Source organism: Protopterus annectens, chromosome 2.part2, assembly GCF_019279795.1.
Source record: "Protopterus annectens isolate FY-2018-M chromosome 2.part2, PAN1.0, whole genome shotgun sequence".
Taxonomy (NCBI): Eukaryota; Metazoa; Chordata; order Ceratodontiformes; family Protopteridae; genus Protopterus; species Protopterus annectens.
In genome coordinates, this window is record NC_056730.1 from 336,181,564 (window position 1) to 336,200,229 (window position 18,666).

An 18,666-nucleotide genomic window follows, 5' to 3' on the forward strand; every position below is an offset into this window, starting at 1 on the left:
TATATGTCCACCATAAGTCCTGAACATGGAATGCAGCCCTACCTCAGCCCCAATAGTCCCAACCTCTTAGTGCAAGGGGATGTCAGATATGTAGTGCAGGTATATATGTAGACTATTGCTACTGTGATAGGGGTTGTGTTCACAGACGTGTGTGGGAGGTCACATATGCTTTAAACATGTGCGCCATTGGCTACTGACAGACATCCTAAGGACATCATAGTACAGTACCACTGCTAGCACAGTAATGATCCTGTGGACCACAGCAGAGATATGGCCAATAAATGTGGACAGAGTGGCACACTCTGGTCAGTCCAGAAGTATACACAGAACCCCTTAGTGCAAGACATGTGGACCAAGTCTGACAATGTGGATGTTAACAGCCATGTAAATGGCTATATCATGTAAATGCTGGTATACATTTGCTTCCATAGGTTATGCATTCACACACCCCTGTCTGTCCTGACACATAATAACCGCTGGTACAGAGGTGCCATGGCCACACACTATGCATTAGTTAGTGACATACATCTGTACAGCATCCCACTGCTTTTTCTGACATACATGACTGTTATGGTGGCCTGACTGCAGTACATATGGCAAGTATCTGGATATAACATCACACTGGGTAAGTACACTAAGCTGCTAGGCATGTAACAAAGCACTGTGCAGGCTACAGGCAGGCTGCCACAACACTGGCCTACATTTCTTATGGGGGATTACACCTGTACCTGCATATATAGCAGGCTCTACAGGCATGTCACAGCACAGAGTAACAGACACCTGTGTGAGAGTGCATACACAACCAATGTGAACACAGCCACAGCCACATATGGTAGCTAGCTTAATATTACAGTATATGGACTATCTGATCAACACCATCCTCATATGTGCCACTCACACACTAACCCTACATGTACTGGTCCACTACACAGTGTGGCCCGATCCCTGTCTGTGGTATGGGACATGTGTGTGTTTGAGCCTAGAAACATGTAAGCTGTTAGGGTAACATACAGTGGAGCAGCATGTAACATCAGATAGAACAGGACCAAGAACAATGACATCTACCACAGTCTGTACACAGGCCAAGGTACATACTCAAAATAAATACACACACTTTCGACAATCACCATAAGTACACAGACCTCAGTACTGTACACACAACCACAGAATGCCCAGGTTATGTCCTCAAAGTTAACCCTTACTATACATAACATGTTTCGCAGTCTGATATCTCACTGGCTTGTTATCAACACTATGGTGTATAGAACATATGCACCTCTTACTGAATGACATATGTACACATTTTGACAGAGTTGTGGCTGGAGACACAAACACAGGGCCAATATTGACATGTTGCTGTGATAACATACATTTACTGTTGTACAGGGTTTGTTGTGACATATGTCCTATGAGGGATATGAAATCAGTAACTCTCATGTCTGTCACCATGTACTGACTGCAATCCTCACACTATGCTTCTGCATTTCACAGATAGGTGCTCTGTGAGTAACACAAGAGACAAAAGGCACCACACACTTCCCAGTCTGCAGATGACCCTGCAGATGGGGGTTTCCTCAGAAACATAGCACTGTCATGACAGGTATTAAAACATGTAGACCAGCCATATCCACTCACACCCTGTTAAACCAACATTACTCCAACTGCAGAATAGCAACACTTACATTATGTAGTCATGCCAGGCACATCCCCCTCCTGTGTAGTGGCCTGTTTCCACAGTGTATGTTGTTAGAGGTAAAACCCCAAGCCATCTTTGATGCAGTTTGCCAAACAACAGATCTAGGTCCTGCTCACAGTGAAAGTAAAGGCCCAACACCAACATGATGTTCCTAGATATTGGAGTGTGTTTCCATGCAAATGACTATGGGAATGTTACCACAGCTGTTCCACATGCAATCAGCTAGAGGAGGGCTGCAATTCGTGCAGAGGCCATCAGCTGATCATGAGCATCAGTTACAAAAACACATGCTGCTGCCTAAGCAAAGCATGTGTAAGTTTCCACATCCACCACAGTGGGTGTGAGAGAGGGAGACAGAGGCAAAGATAAGTCAGGGAGGGGATGGGAGAGTAAAACCTAAGCATGTTTGTGTCACACACCTACCAGTACACAGTATCAAACCCCTGACTGACTATGCATTGCTATCACATGTCTATGCAGTTATTGGATGCGTTACATAGCTTACATATTGAGGAGCTCTCCAAATGTATATGTGATGGTGAATGACATCTGCAACAGTGATATGGTAGCGATACCGCAGGTGTAGAACACGTAACAAAAACAAGCAGAGGACCATAAATCCAAACACTAAAACCAAACTGAAAATGGTCCAGGCGACAAACAAGGATGGTAGTATAAAAGAACTTTAATAGAATATCACAAGCGCTTTCACCCTGACTCAATTGCAGGGCGTTTTCAAGTGTGTAACAAAGAAACACATCAACCACCCTCATTTAAATACCCCCATTTATAAAAAAGCGCCAAAAAACATTTAAAGTAAAATGCACAGTTATTATCTCTCTAAAACCACTTGAACTTCTAAGTATATACTATGTTCTTAAATCAGAGGTAAAATGCACAGAAAAAAATCTGATGTCCTATAAAATATTTGTTGTAACCATATTGCTAAAAAAATCAGATATTGTGAACAAAATTATTGTATACAAAGGTGAAAGAACACAAAAAATACAACTTAACTTTGTAACATATTAATAACCATCTCCACAGATTTGTATCATAAAAACAATGACATCTACTTAAATTACCAAAACGGCTTCTTATAACCTCTCAGCTCTTTTAACTAAATATGGTTTAATTGAAATATGATCATTTAATCCCAGGGGCTGGGATGCATTAAGTTTTAGTTGCCAGTATGTCTCTCTGCAACATAACCAATTTTCCCAATCACCCCCCAGGGTCTACATAAACCTGTTCCAAAATTACAAATACAAACCCCACATGTTTGGGTTCAGTTTGTAAGTGCCTATTAATTCTCTTTACTGATAATGTAAATATGTTCATAAGTGCGTTTGTTAAGTGCCCTTTCTGACTTCCCTACATGAAAACTGGGACAGTCTCTACAAAGGGCCAGATATACCATGCCTCCTGTGGCACAGCTACCTTTCTTGAAATAAACAATACTTTTTTCGTAGTTGTCTAAAGTAACAAATGCATTTTCTGTTATATATCTACAGTATCCACACCTTCCACATTTTCTTGTCCCCTGTTCCTTCTGAACTGTACCCCTGTAGTTTTTCCTTTCAAATACCCTTTTTAGATTCATTCCTGTTTTAAAAACAAAATTGGGACTCTCACCCACCTTGGGTGCAATGTCTTTGTTGAATTTCAACATTTTCCAATTACTCCCAATTAAATCCTTAATTTCCTTGGATGCACTACTGTACTGTAGCACCATAGCCCTACTAAAGGTGTGCTTGTCTGTAATCACGTTTACAGGTGTATTCTCCAAGGCAGTACCCAAAAGGGGTAGAAATTTTGTACCCCAACCTTCTATTATTATATCTGCAACTTCCTTAATTAAACTCAAGGGGTACCCCCTCAATCAGAATAGGTCAGAAATAAATTCAATTTCAGATAAAAGATCAACCCTTTCTGAAGTCATTCTGGCGGCTCTGACCATCTGGCCCTCCACAATACTTCTCTTCTGTTTCCAAGGGTGATCATTGTTATAAGGTAGATAAGAGTTACTAAAGATGTTCTTTCTATGAATCCTAGACTTTAAGCCCCCATTGGTTTTATCCAACCTTATGTCAAGACAATCAATTCCCTGTTGATCAAATTTAAATGTAAACTTTAAAAAAGTGGTAGTTGAGTTTAAAAATTTAAAAAAATCAATAATAGAATTTACTGACCCTTTCCAAATTATAAACAAGTCATCCAAGAAATGTCGGTACAATTTTATATTTTTCTAGTAATCAGAATTAAATACGTACTGCAATTCCCATTTTAGGAGCACCAGGTTGGCATATATGGGGGCACATGCTGCCGCCATAGCAACCCCCCTAATCTGTTTAAAAGTTTCTCCCTCAAAATACACAAAATTATTTTCTAACACAATCCTTATAAGTTCAACCAATACATCTGTGTCAAAGCCCAAAATTGACCTTTTTGCATTCAAAAGTGACCAAAATAGATCCAAGCCCTCCTTTGTAGGAATGCAAGAAAACAAATCAACCACGTCAATGGTCAAAAAATACACATCCCCTTCATATGGTTTCACAGCTAAACCACACCGGAAGTCCCATGAATCCTTTCACAGGTGCACATATTCCTCAGTAATGTGCTTAAAGGTGCGATCTAAAAAAATGACAGTTGGGTAGGTCTTTGATCCTTCACCTGAAACAATAGGCCTGTAGGGTGGATCAACAGTACCTTTGTGTATCTTGGTTTCCTAATTGTCAATGTAGCCCCAAGTTTTTCATCAAGTCTATTTTCAAGTACTAATACTTCTATGGCAAGGTCTATTTTCCTATACGAAATATTAATTTCATTAATTGATACCGGTACATACACGTTCGTATCATTCAAAATTCCCATAATTTTACCAGACTAGTCCAAAGCATTAACCAAGACCTTGCCACCCCCCTTATCAGGTTTCATAATACGGATTTCCCTGTTCAATACCAGTTGGTCTGTTTCTCTTCTAAAGTCAGATTCATTTTGAAACCACATCTCCTCCTAAAATTTTTATCGGCACTTAAAGTATAAATGTCCAATGCACAGACTTCCTCAAATACTTTAGGCTGGGTGGAGAGGGGGTTTAAATGTGCTTACCTTCTTAAATTGCACCGTATTACTTACATAAGGTTGATCAAAAACAAGGGCGAGGTTCAATTTTCTTATAAATAATTTCAGCTCAACAAGGGTATCACAAACATTGAATCTTACTGAAGGCACAAACTTAAAACCTTTTTCAAATAAGTGAAAATGTTCCATTTTAACTTCAATACCACTCAGGTTAAAAATTTTGAAGCCATTGTAAAAGTGTGTTACTTTATCTGCATCCACAACTATAACTTCCCCCTCCTTTTGTTTTTTACTAAATTCCTTCCTTTCGCCTTCCCCCCGGAAAAATCCTGTTCATTAAGCACCTCTTCTTCCCCATCAATATCTCCAGCTCCAGTTGAATCCTGATCTATCTGTGGGTCCAACAGGTTAGGCATTGTTGTAAGAGGAGTTGCAGAACTGGCTTCAAGCCCTTCAGTTAATACCTGTCCATCAACCCCTTCATCAAACACATTTCCATTGTTGTTTTGTACCTGGTCCACTACTTCTGTAGAATTAGACAGTCTATAAGCCCTAGCTTTAATAATTTCCCCTTTAAATACATAAGCCCTATTCTCACTATATTGTTTTAAATCTCTAGCCAACTTTTTTTGTTTCCTTAAATAGACATCTTCACACTTCCTTTCCACACGAATAAAACTGTGTTCATAAATGTCTTTGTTAAAGTCAAATAATAAATCACTCCTAATAGCTTGATCTAATTTTTCAGCATCCTTTAGGAAAAACTCCACCTTTCTCCTAGAATATTTTAACATCAATTTCAAAATTTTGAACCAACATTCATCAAACACATTGTTAAATTCATTAAGCATGACATTGTCAAATGTAAAGCCGTCAGGGTACTTGCAAACTCGCAAGCCCTGTGGAACAATTGTTTTGGCTATACATTCCTCTAAGTATGCAATGTCCAGATTTACACATTTAATCTTGTATATCCTGTTCTCCAAGTCTCTTATACCATCCTTCAAGGAGGTCATGGCCATTGATTGTTCAACCACAGGGTCCATACTTTTCTGTTTCAAGTTATTACAAAACACATTTCCATTCTGTTTTTCATACTCAAACCAGTCCCTTAAATTACTAAAATGCCCAAAGTCAGCATTACAGTTACTAACTGATGTAACAGTACCTTTTATCACATTAGGGCCAGTCTGCTGCCCCTCATCGTTAGGCACTTCACTCTGTCCAGTAACACTAGTAGCAGGTCCTTCCCTCCTCGTGGTGCCCTCAAGTCTCTCATCACAAGCTCCGGTAAATAACTGTTGACTGCCACGGCTGATGTGAGAAGCCAAAACAAACTCACGAAGTGAGCTGTTCACCATGTCTCCTCCTCTCACGTTTGCCTGTACTCCAACCTGATTGGCTGAACATCCATTTCCCTGCCCACACGGAATCGAACTTCCAGTTTGGGTAAAAAAGTCAATGATACGTGCTAAATCTGTTTTAAGGTTCCTCATCTCCGCAATTAAGCCAGATAAGACAGCTGCAACATCGTTTTGCTGAATTTGTAGTTCTCCAGGGTCCGATTGACCCATCTCTTCCTTGAAAATGAATTCCCTGTTGAAAACAGCCATCACTTGTATGCCCAACTCCACAAACCAAACCAAATAACAAAAACAAGCAGAGAACCATAAATCCAAACACTAAAACCAAAAAGAAAATGGTCCAGGTGACAGAGACATACTGGCAACTAAAACTTAATGCATCCCAGCCCCCAGGATTAAATAATCATATTTCAATTAAACCATATTTAGTTAAAAGAGCTGAGAGGTTATAAGAAGTCATTTTGGTAATTTAAGTAGATGTCATTGTTTTTATGATACAAATCTGTGGAGATGGTTATTAATATGTTACAAAGTAGGTTGTATTTTTTTGTGTTCTTTCACCTTTCTATACAATGATTTTGTTCACAATATATGATTTTATTTAGCAATATGGTTACAACAAATATTTTATAGGACATCAGAGGTTTTTTTTCTGTGCATTTTACCTCTGATTTAAGAACATAGTATATACTTAGGAGTTCAAGTGGCTTTAGAGAGACAATAACTGTACATTTTATTTTAAATGTTTTTTGGCGCTTTTTTTATGAATGGGGTATTTAAATGAGGGTGGTTGATGTGTTTCTTTGTTACACACTTGAAAAAGCCCTGCAATTGAGTCAGGGTGAAATCGCTTGTAATATTCTATTAAGGTGTAGAACACGTGACTGTCTGCATGAACAGGTGTCAGCATCAACACAGCCACACTCTCTCAGGGACCCATACACATTGACACACTTGGCAGGGTCAGGAATACATGTCCTCACTAGCTAGTTTGCTACAATACAGTACTGTGCAGGTATCACATGCACCACAGGGGTTATCCGGAGGATAAATGGGCAAAGGGTATGTGGAGGTGTCTGACATCAGACAGCATGCTTCAGTATGCCAATGGGGGTTGTAGTGAGCATGAATGTGGTCAAGAGCATCATACACCACACACACAGACACAGGGTGCCAGTACTGACATGGTTGGGTGAAGTGTTTCACGGGTGTGTAGTGGTTGACTGTGCCAGAAGGCTATACAAGTCTACGTGATGGGTATACCTTGGCATCAGGCCACATGACAATGGCCTACAGTGTGGCTCAGGGGTGTAGTGTCTGGACTGGCCCACATAGATGGGTACTGTATTCACCATCCAGTCACCTGGGTAACTACTGTGTGTGGCCATTGCTGTGCATTGCTTGCCATGAATGTGTTCTTTAGTCCATGGCATGGATGGTGTCTGGGATGTGCACACATCCTACATGCATGTACAGTGACATGTGGAACTGTACCTGGGGTGTCTGGCCCATATTATGTACACAGATTGTTATCATCAGATGTGCCAGTCCTGGCCTAATGAGGCGGGAACTGGTAATGGACAGCAGGTTGACCCTGCACCTATATTCATAGCACAATACAGGTATTCCCTGGTGTCAGTGGCATCTGTCCATACAAGGCATGTGTTTAAGGCATGGTATGTCCTTTGTGGGTCACATTTGATGGCACCACAGGTGTTGCAGGTGTCCTGTGGGGAACATAGTAATGGCGCACTGTCTGCATGTACATGCCTACTGTACTGATGGACAGGGTGCCACGCCCTATGTAGTCCATTGCAATCACACCATGGTTACTATCTGTGGGCAAGATGCAGTATACCAACATAGTGGTTGTTGCCTAGGCAAGAGAATTTGTGTATGAAGCACGGGTTGAGAGTGTTCTCTGGTAATACAAGGGTTGCTAACTTTGTTCACCAGGTCTTGATGCCACATGTAGAGGTATAGATTGGCACCCCAGCCTCTCGGCTATTTCACGTCAGTTATCCTTGTAAGGTGGACATTGTGACATATAATAGGACCACCATATAAGAAATTTGCAAAACCCACTCCACAATGAGTCCAGTTGTTATACACCCCCAGCCACCTCCACACAGGATATGAATGACAAACACAGACACCTGCATGTCTGGGATTAGAACTCCTACCTAACTAGTTTATTACTCTACAGCACTACGCAGTTATAGGACACATCACAGAGATGACTGGAGGACTCCTTCCCCAAAGGTGAATTTCACAGTGAATGACATCAGCAGCCTTGCCAAAGTAGGGCATTTGATCTGTCGTGAGTGTGACTAGCTTAAAAAGCATTGCTCCCTACACAGACATAAAAACACACACACATCCACATTTGCCACGTATGGAATAGAACCCCTACCAGAGTACTATATCACACTACAGCATTACTTTGTTACAGGACACAACACAGAGATTACTGGGCTACACCTTTCCCAAAGGTGTATTTCACAGTGAATTACATCAGTAGCCTTGTCAAAGTAGGACATTTGAATTGTATTGAGTGTGACTAGTCTAAAAAGCATTGCTTCCTCCACAAAGACACACAAACACACAGTTGCCATGTCAGGATTAAAACCCCTACCTAATTAGTTTATCACACTACAGCAGTATGCAGTTATAGGATGCACCACAGAGATTACTCGGCTACACCTTTCCCAAAGGTGTATTTCACAGTGAATTACATCAGCAGCCTTGCCAAAGTAGGACATTTGAATTGTAGTGAGTGTGACTAGTCTAAAAAGCATTGCTCTCTAAACAGAGACACACAAACACACACAGTTGCCATGTCTGGGATAAGAACTCCTACCTAACTAGCATATCACACTACAGTATCATGCAGTTATAGGACTCGCCATGGAGATTATGGAGCTACAACTTTCCCAAAGGTGTATTTCACAGTGAATGACATTAGCAGCCTTGCTAAAGTAGGACATTTGAATTGTAGTGGGTGTGACTAGCCTAAAAATCATTGCTCCCTGCACAGACAGTGACACACATACATACACACAGTTGCCATGTCTGGATTAGAACTCCTACCTAACTAGTTCATCACACTACAGCTCTATGCAGTTTTAGGATGCACCACAGAGATTACTGGGCTTCTCTATTCCCAATGGTGCATTTCAAAGTGGATGACATCAGCAGGCTTGTCATAGTAGGGCTATGGGGAGGGCAGTGTGTGTGCATGGACCATAACCCATTCATCTAGAGGTTGACACACCACATGCAGGTGCATGCACGGTTATATTCCGCAGGTACATGTATACAGCTGCTAGATGACTACTGCCTTGTACAGTCATGTTGCACAACTAGCACGTGCACCACATAGTCTGTAATGCTGATGGATACCAGTGGCTAATTTCTACAGTGAGTGACATTTACACATCATGTGGTTGTAGCCATTTGGCTGTGTGCTGTGTGGGACAGGCATCATGATGGATGGCTCTTTGTCACAGTCACTCTCTTCCACACATCTATGTATGTCTACCTTTGGCTTATTATAGTGTGTTGTCCTTGGATATATGTTTGTATTCCTATCCAATGTGTGTGCAATGCATGACTGGTACATACTGAGGAGTGTATGCACTAACATCTGCAGCTGTCAGATATGTATGGTCTACTGTTGTTTGCAGATGTGCTTCATTTGTTTACGTGTGTGAGCATGCCCAGTACGACCTTTCAGTATGTTGTCTGACATTGCCTTCATTTCTCTAAGTTGGTCTACTGTTGTTTGCAGACATGGGCTCCATTTGTTTACGTGTGAGCATGCCCAGTATGACCTTTCTATATGTTGTCTGACATTGCCTTCATTTCTCTGTGTGTGTGAGCATGCCCAGTATGTCCTACTGTATTGAATGTGTGGATCCATTCCAGGTAGTTTGTACTCCAGTGCAGACCTTTGTGTTGTACACCTACAGGTAGCAAACTGTTTCTGCAGGGTATCCGTAGATTATTTGGCAATATTCAAGAATGTGATTTCTTGGAATCTTTGTTTTTGAATAGGGGTTATCCTGCGTCTATGGTGACAAAAATTCTTAAAGAAGTCATGTTTAAGCGAAATACAGGCTATTTTAGACCCCTGTTATGTTTAAATACTCTTGATAATAGAGTAGAAGTAGAAGGTCAAAGTCAAGTTAACAGCAGATCTGAAAAGCAAAGTTTTCATACTAGTTTTTTGTGTACATATAATTTAGATCATTCACTTATAAGAGAGACTTTAAACAAAAACTGGGTCCTTATAATTGAAGATAATGGTTTAGAGAAGTTATTAGGAGATAAACCCAAAATAACTTATAGGCGAAGTGCCAATTTAAAAGCACTGCTTGAATATCAGAATAAACCTGCACAAAGTAGGGTTAAAGGTATGTTTAGATGTGGAGCATGCCAACAGTGTAGATATTTATGTATTGATAATCAGGTTAAAATTAGGGATAGACATTACAAGATCCATGGAAAGTATACCTGTGCCACAAAAGGGGTAGTTTATACTGCATGCTGTCAGGGATGCGCTGCTTTCTATATAGGAAAAGCAGAAAGAAAACTTAAGCACCAGTATGCTATTAGTAAGAAAGATATCACAAATGCCCTTGCAAGACATGTTATTGATTTCCCACAACACTATTTTAGGTTTGCCATATTAGAACAGGTCAAACCGGATCAGAGAGGAGGTCCCTGGCAACTTAAATTAGAAATAGAGGAATTGTGCTGGCAAATTAGAACTGCAGCCAATCTACCTCCAGGGCTTAATGAGTATGTTTCTGTTAAATGTATTTTAAAATACTTAGCCTTGAAGAGATAGTCATTATATATATATGTATATATGTTTATATGTGTGTGTGTGTATATATATATATATATATATATATATATATATATATATATATATATATATATATATATACTTTGCATTTCTTGCACACACACACACACACACACACACACACACACACACACACACACACACACACACACACACATATATATATATATATATATATATATATATATATATATATATATATATATATATATATCTTTCTGCATATAGAACAATTAGGTTCGTCATTTAACTTTGTTATAACTATTTGTCTGGTTCTTTTTATGATATTGTCTCTGCTTTGCTACGTTTTATTGGAGCTTTTGATTATTATCTCAAATTTCTGCCTCCTTTATGGAGAAGTAAACAGGTATTATGACCCTGTCATTTAAATACATCTATTTTAAATGTAATGTGTTAAATGTAAGTTTTTTTATTTATTGGGGCTGAATGTTAAATAATAGTTACGGATTCCTTCAACTCTGGGTTTAGAGCATAACATTTTTTATAATTTTTATAATTTTTAAAAGTGTTTGCCTATGGTGCATTGTAAATTGCCGGTAGTAATAAGTTGTATCTAGAATATTTTTTTAAAAGGTGCAGATTTGGTTTGCCAGTGTTTTAGTTACTCTTAATTGTCTTAATTGGATCAATTACTTTTACCATAAAAGGAAGCTTAATTGGTATCTGGTTTGTCTGAAGAAGGAAAGGTATTGTCCTTTCCGAAAGCACTCATTTAATAAAAGTTCAGTTTGTAGCTCCGTTTCTCTACCTCGCTTTTCTTGTTTTAAATAGTTTGTGAGTTTTTTACTGTTATACACTGTAATGTTTTATGTCCTCAGGTACTGTCAGGTGGACATTCTTGCTCACAGTGATGTCCTGCGGAACACGTGTGAATGCAGCTGTGTCCAGTATTGTGGGCAGACACCTACAGATTCATAGAAAGTTATGCCATTCTGGAGGGGGAACTACAGACACTTGCTGCTGGGTGTGTGTATCTGGTTCATCATCTTGGTACAGTGTTTGCAGAGGATCCCATACTTATACATCCATTGACATGACAGTATCCCCTTATCTTGCTGTGGCAAAACCTCACAGCTGTACAAATTCACACAGGTCACCCAGAGGCAGGGGCCATGAGTCAGGACATTACCCCTATTGTGGTGTATGGGCAGGTTTGTAGCCACCCAATTATGTGTTTGCAGCCAAGGACAGTGTGTGCACACAGCTGTGTGTCGGACCTTGCATATTCCATGCTGCCATTGCTCCCACCCACCCCCTCTAAGATTCTATCCTCTTCCATACATTATGCATACATTCCCTGATACTTTCCCTAAGGTTATAATCTCATCACAGCTGTATTTTGGTGTTGGTCCACAGTTCATGCAGTGGGACATGGTGGACATGTTGCTGTGGTTTGTCCACATGGCCTTGCATATGGCTTATGTGGAGTGTGTTATGTAGCTATTTGGGTGTCCATGCCATAATATGCATTGGCAGTACATGTGAGACACAGGCCTTTGGCAGAGGCCTGTAGGCCATTTGTTGGTGATGTGGGCCAGCTATGGCAGGCCATTGCATTCTGTCAGTCCTACAGTCCCAGACCCCCATACAGTATACTCCCTTGGGGTGACAGGGTAGGTGTGCTAGGTGTTCATGCCTATACTTTCTATCAGTATTGATCAGTTGGTGTAGATGTTGGCAGGATGCTACCTACAGATAGGAACACACCTGCATGGGACACCTGCACTGCATGCTGCATTCTTTTGCTAGTGCCATATACAGGTGGGGGTCATATTGTACACATTCTCAACAGCAAGGATACAACCTGAGAGGTACCTGTGGCTGGTGTTTGGTTGAGCTGGGTGCATGTGTGCTATGGACACTACTTGCATCTGATGCACAGATATGCATGGGGCATTCCAGTTATGCTGGCATGTGCAGGTACATCAGCTGTTTCCCAATACATCAGTTCAACCACGTTTGTGATCTGCAAGTGTTCAGGCAGACAACACCGGTATTCCTTACTACAGGCCCAGATAATGTGATGCATACCTGTATGTACAATTCCAAGGGTGTGTCCATTTCACAGTTACACATTATGTACTGTATGTCTGGGGTACTTTCCCCTGTGTACTGCTTGTATATCCAGCCCAACAGCCATGCCATGTCAATCTTTCAGATGGTGACACGTATTACTACCATACATTTACAATGGCTTACTAGCAGCATGTGTCATACTGGTGGGAATTGTCTTTGGCACTGCAGTTGCGAGGACTTGGACCTGTCATCAGCAGTAGTGGGCAATGGCCACTAGGTCATACCTCAACATACATACATACTGACCACTCTCACACAATATGAAACACACACCAACCTAACACACACATACCTGCATATTGTACAAATGCTACAATCGATCCTGCTACCTTGGCCACCTCTAGGCATCTGTGCTCCATTGGTATTATACCTACACACACACGTTACTACATTTCTACATAGGATTGGGTGGGGGACACCTGACTGTTACTACATGTCTACATAGGATATGGGGGGGGTACACCTGACTGTTTGTACATTGCTACAAAGGATTGGGGGGCACACCTGACTGTTACTACATTGCTACATCGGATTGGGGGGCACACCTGACTGTTACAATGTATGTACATCAGATTGGGGGGGCACACCAGACAGGTACTACATTTCTATATAGGATTGGGGGAGCACACCTGACTGTTACTACATGTTGAAGTAGGGGTGGGGGGCACACCTGACTGTTTCTACATTTCTACAGAGGATTGGGGGGCACACCTGAATGTTTTTACATTTCTACATAGGAATGGGGGCACACATGACATTTGTACACATGTGTTATGTCTGTACTGGTTGTCAGGTACTCCATTTCATTCTGTATTCTAACCTATCATGCTGACTAGTGGCATAGCAGTGTGCTACAGGTCTTAGGTTTGATTGACTTACATATCAGTGTTTCACTTCCTACCTTTCAGAACTAACATCCCACTGCCTGACCTCAAGTATTCTGTCTGTGTAGGCCTGGGGGGGGGAGGTTACCCATAGGCATCATTCAGAGACCTTAGCACAGCCTTTGTTTGTGTTTGTCTACACCTGTTTTGCTGGCTGAGACTGTTGTTGGGTATGCAAACCTCCCTGACTGACATGTGTGTGCCATATGGACACACATGTGGCCGAGCACATGTTCTGCAGTGGGTTTTGCCACCATATGTAGTAATGGCTACTGTGGTGACACCAGTATTTGTTACAGATCTCATGCTGCCACTGTAGATGTCTACTATCTGCTGGCATTTCATTCAGCCACCCGATTCCCTTGCATGCTCACATCCAAACCATAGATACAAATAACAACACATACTACTCTAGTCAGCAATTGGTAAGGAGAGTGACTTACCTTGTGGATGTGCCAGTATTGAGGATGGTGCTGGGGGCTGCCTATGTCGGATGCACATAGTACACTCCCTACACATGGTTTTGCACAGGTAGTGTCATGTTTGGCATCCCTTTCACTGTATGTGTGAGTCAGAGAGAGGTGTCATTCCCTGCTTCCCTACTGTGTCAGTGTGTGTGTTATGTGTTGCCTCTTTGCCAAGGCCATGGCATACTGGGCATGCCTCCATCTGCGTACTGGGGCAGGCTCAGGTTGTTCCTCCTCTGAGTCACTTGTGCCTGTGCAGGCCTTGGCAGTGGTGGGGGGCTTCATGGCCCTGCCCCATGCTGTTCCTGCTGCAGCTGTTTCCACAGGATCTTATTGTGTAGCATGGCACATACAATAACAATATGGGTACATGTAGCTGGTGAGTACTGCAAGGCTCCACCAGATGTGTCCAGGCACTGGAACTGTGACTTGAGCATCCCAAACACATGCTCTGTTATGATTCTGATCTGTGCATGTGCCTCATTATGGCATTCTTGCTCGGGTGTGTGTGCATTTCTGATGGGCTTCATCAGCCACAGCTCCAGTGTGTAACCAGCATCTCCCACTAATTGACCATAAGGGATTTCCCCATTGGCAAATCTCTGGTATAGGTGTTTCAGATGCCAGATGTGGGAATCGTGATAGCTTCCAGGGCAGCCAGCACATACATTCATTATAATGCCCTGGGCATCGCACATGACCTGGCAGTTGATGGAGGGGAAGCCATTGCGGTTGATGTAGACCCTACCTTGCTCACCGGGTGGTGCTTTGATGCATATGTGCATGCAGTCTATTGCACCCTCCACCTCAGGGTGTTCTGCTATTTGGTGGAAGAGACGCATATTGCTGGCCAACACCTCACAGGTGTTGAGGAAATATATGTGCTCACCGGCATGTGCTGACATGGCATCCAGGAACTGGTGGAATACTCTGGATGCTGATGCCTGTGAGATCCCCATGATATCCCCAGTTGGGCTTTATGAGGTACCTGTGGCTAGTATTCCTAGGCCTACACATACCTTGGTATCCACTGGGAAGTGTTCCCTTCTGTTAGTTGTGTGTGTCAGGTGTGGCTGGCACAGCTCAACAATTTGCTGTAAGATGTCCCTGCCTACCCTATAGCACTCCACTATCTCCAGCTCATGTAGCCCCTGGTAGATTACCCTGGGTCTGTACACCCTTCTCCGTCTCCTCACTGTGGGTTGGTCGACAGCATTCTCATCCTCAAGACCCTCAGCCTCTTCCACATGTTGATGTCTGATAGCTGCTGCAGCCCTTATCATTCTGTTGTTTTTGTTTGTTAAAGGTTCCCCACTTGTATACACCAGTGGTGTAGAGTATGTGGGGAAAAAACAGAGGGAAAGGTGTTTGCATAGTTTATAGTTGTGTTCTGGGCAGGGCTGGTCTGCTGCCGGTGTAATTGGCTGATTCTGATACATTTTACATGCCAGCTATGCTAGTTCTCCTAGATTACCTTCCTACTACTGTTTTCCCTTCCCATTCCCTTCCTGTTTAAGCGCGAGAGTGCGCCATGCAAACAGAGTGCTCAAATGTGCACAGATCTGCTATATTTACCTTTTTTTCCCCCCCTTTAAAACCCGGTGCACAGCACGCACATCTGCTTAGGCAATGTAAAGAGTGCTAGGCAGCCTCAGACACACCCCCTTGCTTAGCTCTGCTAAGCTAAGGGCAAACCCGAGCCACAGGGCTCCAATCCGCTTACAATATGCCTGACAAACCCCCCCATGATGTCAGCTAACTCCTAGGCTTGCATCAAGCTACTGCTGCTCTTACACTGTTGGGTGCTGACTGGCATGCATGGGAAATCTGGGATTCAGTATCATTCCCCTCATTTGCATAGGATTGCCTGCTGATGCATAGTTGCAGGTCCCACACTGAGCCTCCACCCTTAGCAACCACTATTCACTGGCCATGTTGTCTTCTACCTGCCATTGAGTATAATGGCAAAATAGTGATTTTGGTTAGAATGGTTATTTTAGGTCCTTTTTCCTATTTTTTACCCGTTCCCATTTGCGCACCGCTGCCCTACACTTAAACAGATGAGATTGGCTAAAAAAATATGTTTATTTTTTTTATGTTTGCAACTGTTTTCTATGCCAATTGCCTTATACTTGACCATTGGCATGGTTTCTACATATCCAGCCTTTATTTGGAGCTGTCATGGCCCCGTTTTGTAGTTTGCAGAAATGTACTCCGTTACTGGCAGAGTACATTTCTGCAGATTACACTGGTCCTGCACGGCTGGTTTCCAGCTTCCTGGATCACAAATTCACCTTATTTGCATGAATTTCTCCCGCAAATGGGTTAATTTGCATACAGGGGCTGAGTCCGTACAGGACTAGTGCAGGAGAGCTTGTGCACGTCCCTACAGCTTATTCCTGAATCGGACGGCCGACATATTGCCTGCTGGAGCTCCTGTACTGGTCCTGCACACCATGCAGGGCTTGCTGAATCTGGGGGAAAGTGTTTGTAACCAGTTCTTTACTGGCCAAAACTGATAATGCAATGCTGACATCATGCCTATGTCTGACCACAATGCTATCACCTTCAATGTAACACTTAATACTGACCCCTTAAACTTCTGCCAGAGGCTACCTGCTTATCTAGTAACAGTACAAGGATTTAAAGAATGGTTTCTAGATGAAATAAAGCTCTACCTAGATGCCAATAATAATGGAGAGGTTTCAGATATTATCCTATGGGTCACTTTAAAGGTAGTCTTACATGGTAAAGTCAAAGGTTGGTATATAAATAAAAGAAAATAGTGAGATAAAAATACTGGTTGTTGTGTCTTTCGGCTTTTTCCGGTTAGGGGTCGCCACAGCAGAACTCCGGTCCGCTAATGATTGGTAGTTGATATTTACATGCCAAGTTACCACCCCTGATGCACAACCTTCAACGAAGGTACGCCCATTCACGCATGTCTCCACGCAGAAGACGCACTAGCTGAGAATCGAACCGGACAGCGTCTTACTGTGAGGTGACAACGCTACCGGTAGACATACAAAAATAAACTGATAAATTAAACTAAAATTTATATCAAATGACAAATCTGCATTAGCTGACATATGTAAACTGAACAAGGAATATCAGGATATCATGCAGCATAAAATATCAATAAATCTGGAAAAAACAGATTACAATCCTACTCAATTAAGCCCAAGAGTATGCATAGAATTGCAATTAGATCTAAATATTTAAATGAAAAAAGTCATATAAAAGAAGTAATATACCCTAGAAATAATCAGACTATCAAAGTTACAGATAAAAAAAAATCTTATTATGTTTTAAAAACCATTACAAGAATATTAATAATAATAAGCAACAGCCCAATGGCATTAAATATACAGAGCCAATCAATATTGCCAACATCCTGGCAGATAGGTTCAGTGCTAACTTTACCCCCCTCTCACCCTCCAAAGGACCCATCTTAATACCGGAAAACTGCAAAGCCCCTGTAATCATGGATGAACAAGTAAAGACAGCACTCTCCAAAGCCAAGAACACAGCATCCATGGGACCAGACAACATCCCAGGCTGCATACTGCATGACCTACAGAACAAATTGGCACCCCCTCCTAAGTACCATGTTCAATCATAGCCTCACCTCAGGCTATGTGCCTACTGAATGGTGCACAGTGACAGTTATGCCACTCCACAAAGGGGGTGCCACCATGGACCCTGGAAACTACCTCCCAATTAGCCTGATAAGCCTGGTCTGCAAGGCCATGGAACATATCATCTTGGAGCTTATAAACAAAGACATAGGTAACCTCCAAACCCTGGATCCCACTCAGTTTTGGTTTGTAAAAGGTAGATCATGTCTACTAAACTTGACTGACTTCTTTGAATCAGTCACCAGAGCCATAGGACAAGGGCAAGGTAGTGCACACAGCCTATCTTGACCTCACCAAGGCTTTAGATACCATCCCCCACTCTGGAATTATACATGAACTCACTAAACTGTGCATAAATCCCTATGTCACAAGATGGTTGGCCAACTGGATCACTGACAGAACCCACACAGTATAAGAGTCCAAGTCCAACTTCAGACCAGTGACAAGTGGAGTACCACAGGGCTCTGTCCTGGGTCCTCTCCTGTTCGGCATCTACTTCTCTGAAGTGCAGGCCAACACAGAAGGTCTTTGGCTAACAAAGTTTGCAGATGACTGCAAAC